At 36.1% G+C, this 5,314-nt stretch overlaps 1 long non-coding RNA gene across 1 annotated transcript; it reads right to left on the minus strand.

Annotated features, from left to right (window-relative positions):
• Positions 1–2,185: 2,185 nt before the first annotated feature.
• On the minus strand, positions 2,186–4,497 carry LOC146644945 (uncharacterized). Its single transcript, XR_014909058.1, has 4 exons — positions 4,414–4,497; positions 3,880–3,958; positions 3,406–3,501; positions 2,186–2,930 (listed from the first exon to the last, which is right to left on the minus strand). It is a non-coding gene; the product is annotated as an uncharacterized LOC146644945 (long non-coding RNA).
• Between the last annotated feature and the right edge of the window lie 817 nt (positions 4,498–5,314).

The raw sequence follows: 5,314 nt of genomic DNA on the forward strand, positions 1-5,314 counted from the left end.
TGTCATTAAAGAGACTGTGTCAACACTGCACTCATTGTCTGAAAAATGAAAGCTGAAACCTTGTGCATTGCATTTGATTGCTTACTGGTCAATATTTCTGCCTTTGTTCAATATTCTACATTATATTCCAAGGCATCATGTAACCCTTTGGGTGTCACAGCCCAGGCCTGTCTAAGAGAAAATCATCAAATGCCTCCAAAACCTTTCATTGTCTTTTTCTCCTGTTTGTGAGAGCACATGATACACTTTAGCAAAGGAAACCTGCAAAACTGTGAATTTTTGATGTGAGATGTTAAAAATAACAGCCAAGAATAGTCGATAAGGGAGATACATTCCCCGGGACTATGGGTCTTACAAGTTGACTGCACAGTAATTACATCTCCGGAGGATCCAGGAGAGGAAAGTTTTCAAAAATGTGGGGGAGCTGGCGAGGCAAAAGAACTTCATGCTCTGCAGGCTTCACCGTACTCTCCTCCCTCTTGAAACAAAATCGGAATGCTAATGTCTCATCAGAAAACAGGTAAGGAATTCTAGTCAGTTTGTGCCAGATCAGTCATCCCTTCTCACTTATGTTCCTTGTGTTCTTCCTTTCTAAACACAAAATAAAATGTTTTGCTCATTTGGTATATGTCAGTTTAAAAAGAGATGAATCCGTGCTTCACATTAGACAAATAAAAACGAGACACTAGAATACATTTTCTAACAAACAGTGGTAAGTTTCTTAAGTCTGCAAAAGTTTACATTTACAGTTTCTTATGTCTGTCACTGGTGGCTTGGATTTAACACAGCGGACCTGTGTTTTGTTGGAGCAGCCCAGGGAAAAACAATATAAATATGTGACTGAAAATTCTTATTTAAAGACTGAAATTATGTTGGTAAATAAAAAGTGTGACAAAATTAACATGATTAACAGTTCTAAATCTTTAATTTTATTTAATCAAATACAGTTGACCTTATCAAGTATTTATCACTTCTCTAACTCATCTCATTTATGCAGTTACACAGCATGTTCTTCTCTATCTTTGGAGGAAAACCATTGCTACTTTTAATACAGACTAAATTCTAAGTCCCAGTGGTTTTTGTTGTTGATTCTCTGTGTAAAGTATTTGTGGTTATTCCACACTGGACCCTGGTGTAACATAAAGTACTGCTGCTTGTGTTATTTATTTTACAATGTTTGTATTATTTCAAAAATCAGAGCCACTTTATGCAGTGTATAGCCAAGTGGCATAAAAAGAAAAATGTTGCTTTTTTAAAAATTTTTCACACATTTCATGTACATTTTTGTTTGGATGATAGAGTGCAAACAAAAAATCTTTTTCTCTCTCTGCTCTTCACTTCTCAGTCTTACGCTGTGTGCATTTCTGTGTTGTTGTTTTTTTTTTGTTTTTTTTTACCTGTGTTTATGAACTCCTTCAGGCTACTTAAGGCTAGATTCCTGGAACCCCTCCATCATCACTGCTAAGACCAGCTCTCCCAACCAGCTACCTGCACAAGTCATAACAGTAACAATACAATTCCCATTCAGTTCAGTTGAATGTTACAGGGAGTGCAGAATTATTAGGCAAGTTGTATTTTTGAGGAATAATTTTATTATTGAACAACAACCATGTTCTCAATGAACCCAAAAAACTCATTAATATCAAAGCTGAATGTTTTTGGAAGTAGTTTTTTGTTTGTTTTTAGTTTTAGCTATTTGAGGGGGATATCTGTGTGTGCAGGTGACTATTACTGTGCATAATTATTAGGCAACTTAACAAAAACAAATATATACCCATTTCAATTATTTATTTTTACCAGTGAAACCAATATAACATCTCCACATTCACAAATATACACTGTAAACCCAAACAAGTTGACTGAACTTAAAACTTTTGTGGAAACTGATTACCTCAAAAGATTTAAGTACAAAAACTCATATCTTCTAAGTATGGGGTACTCAAAATTTGTATTTATTGTTAACCTAAAAATTTTAAATTATATTTTATATTTTATTAATTGAGCTTTACTCAAAGACTGTATACTTTAATTTCAATATTTTTGTGTTTCGTGTAGTTTATTATTTTGATGCAACACAATGCAATTATATTACAACCTAAACTCAAATTATCTGATTATTAATTAAAAGATATTTATGTTGTGAGTGTAGACTACTAAAAAAAAAAAAAAAAGTACGGAAATTCAGTTACTTTACATTTTGTTTATTTAACATTTTTTCATGAAAATTTAAAAACATCACAAATGTTTTTATAAAACAACTAACATGGACATCGGCACCATAAAGTGAGCATTATAAATTCTGTGTAGAACATTTATCTTTTTATAAACTCACAAAGGACGACATCAGTCCTAATTGCATCTTTCTCAAAATACACAAAAATGCAAAACAAAAAGTCAAATACTAATCACTTTTTTTAAAATAGAAATGAAAAACAATTTTTTAAAATGGGTACAAAGACGATCAGCTTCCAAATAACCAGATAAGGCAGTCAAGTATAGGAAAATTAGGTAAACTGATGGAGTTAAATCCACCCAAAGCCTGTAGTAAACTTAAAGTGCTTAAAGTGCTTCAAACAAAGTGCTCAGTAACAGAGTGCGTGTCCTAACAAACATTGCCTTATATTCCTTAAAAGCATGTAGGCAGGGGTTTCAGGGGTTTGCCGTCATCAAGCCCCATGAAGATATTTTGGACTAAGGCAAATGTGTGAACCAGCTTCCTGGGGTAGTCTAAATGCAGAGCATAGATCAAGCCAAACAATAAAGCAAATGCATTTGCAAATCTGGGAATATCACGCATCACCTAGTCGCCTTTCACCAAAACAGCCATGCTTGAGGAAGTAAAATGGACTGGACTGGGAAGCGCCGTCGGTAACCACTGTGAGAAGGGCAACTGGAGTGTCAATGAGGGTCGACTCATCCAATGCGTCCGCCTGGAATAGACACAGTATCAATGGTAAATGGCCTGTATTTGTATAGCGCTTTACACATTCAGTCATCCAGACCTGTAATCTAGCAAAACATTCAGCAGTGTAGTGGGTTACTTTGTAACGAGTTAGGGTACTCTACTTTTTTTGAAAAATGTACATTAACGTGTTAGCTTCTTGCATTACATAATTTGTATTTTTATTATTTTTCTAAAAAAAAAAGTAATTTTTTATTTCATGACTTTATCTCAAAAAGAAACTAAATCTTGACTTCAGCCTGGTTTTTGGGCCACCTGCAGCATAGCCATAGTGCTGTGATACGCCTGTGCCCTGCTCCTGACCTGTGTGTGTGTGGGTTTTCTACAGAGAGGGTATTTTGTTTGTACAATTTGGTAGCTGCTAGGGTATTAAATTGTATTTAAAAAAATCCATAGCATTTTATCTTACTGGCAGAATTTAAGTAATGCAAAAATACACTTACATTACATGTCTAAAAGAATTCTGGGTCCTCCTCCCGCAGGTATACAGGAAGGGCACGAAGTACTGCAGTGCGTTTCACGTTGATATCAGGCGCCTCCTAAAAAGGGAAAAGAAAAGTTCATTTAACGCAAAGTTTTCAGGTGTCATTCTTTGGGGAGAATACATGTTTATGAAACTGCATGACATCAGACTCTACTAAATTTTGGAGACTTTTCTTTTAAGATACAACCTTTCTGTCTCTTGTGACAGAGAGTATGTTTCTTAATCATTTGACAAAAACCCTACACAGTATTTTAAAATAGTGTTCTCCAGATCAGAGCTGTGATCTATATAGAACATGGGGTTCAAAGCAAGGAAAAATTGTGTGTTTATCAGTGAAACTTTTAATTTGTGTTAATTTTATCATTATCAATATATGAAATCTTCACCTTAAGGGACTTAATGAATGGTTTCTTCAATAGATCTTTCAACTCACCTGTGTTTACTGTCTCCACCTGAAATTAATTGCAGTCTGAATTTTTTTTTCTTCTGTCTTTTTGTCTTTGGCCTTCAGCCTTGGAAGAAAAAATAAAAATATTGAAAACCTTATCAGCACACTAAATATACAACACCTTGCTATATTTCAATTGTTTTAGATAGAAGTTGCCACTGCTAGCTAAGTCACTTTTGAATGATGCTAATGAGAAGAAAAAAAAAAAACAACCTGCCGAACAATGAGGCTGCTGTTGTAAAAACGCCAACTTTCTTGCGTTGGCAAGGGGTCGTTAAAATATCACTAAGACCCTTTCTTTATGTGTGATTCTTCGTAAAACTGTGTTTTAATCGGTTAAAACTGTAAAACTGACGACATAATCTATGTTTGAAAAAGAGCGCGAACAACTATTCACCACCTGGGTCTGTGCTTTTTAACACAACAGCGCATTCGAAAACAAGTTATTGGCTGCAACATATTAATATACTTGCTTTTTTACGGAAAAAATAAACATAACGAAGGTTCCGTTTTACTTACAAGTTTCTCCAAATGTGTTCTCCAGTCGCTCGAGAAGGGCAGCCATATTGAACAGAATTTTCTGTCAACGTCGTTCAGGTTAGAGAGAAGACGTCATGACGTCCACATGCGGAGCTCGGAAAAAAACATTTACTCAAAAATCATAATTAAGAAAGCAGTATTTACTCTTAACTTCTAAGCCATGTACAATTATAACTGTTTGAATCGTTAACCGAACAGAAAAGTTTTAAGTTGTTTCAACTTTGTGAGGAATTTTAATTGTTATATCCACAAACTTTATAAGTCAGGTAGACTGTTGGGGTTTACAGTGTACATTTCTGACATTCAAAAACAAAACAAAAACAAATCAGCGACCAATATAGCCACCTTTCTTTGCAAGGACACTCAAAAGCCTGCCATCCATGGATTCTGTCCTGCATGAAAATCATGTTTTTCTTGAAGGATGCAGACTTCTTCCTGTACCACTGCTTGAAGAAGGTGTCTTCCAGAAACTGGCAGTAGGACTGGGAGTTGAGCTTGACTCCATCCTCAACCCGAAAAGGCCTCACAAGCTCATCTTTGATGATACCAGCCCAAACCAGTACTCCACCTCCACCTTGCTGGCGTCTGAGTGGGACTGGAGCTCTCTGCCCTTTACCAATCCAGCCACGGGCCCATCCATCTGGCCCATCAAGACTCACTCTCATTTCATCAGTCCATAAAACCTTAGAAAAGTCAGTCTTGAGATATTTGTTGGCCCAGTCTTGACGTTTCAGCTTGTGTGTCTTGTTCAGTGGTGGTCGTCTTTCAGCCTTTCTTACCTTGGCCATGTCTCTGAGTATTGCACACCTTGTGCTTTTGGGCACTCCAGTGATGTTGCAGCTCTGAAATATGGCCAAACTGGTGGCAAGTGGCATCTTGG

The sequence above is a fragment of the Rhamphochromis longiceps genome, linkage group LG20, assembly GCF_057381845.1.
Source record: "Rhamphochromis longiceps isolate RC_006_pf linkage group LG20, R_longiceps_female_GT1.1, whole genome shotgun sequence".
NCBI classification, from domain to species: Eukaryota; Metazoa; Chordata; class Actinopteri; order Cichliformes; family Cichlidae; genus Rhamphochromis; species Rhamphochromis longiceps.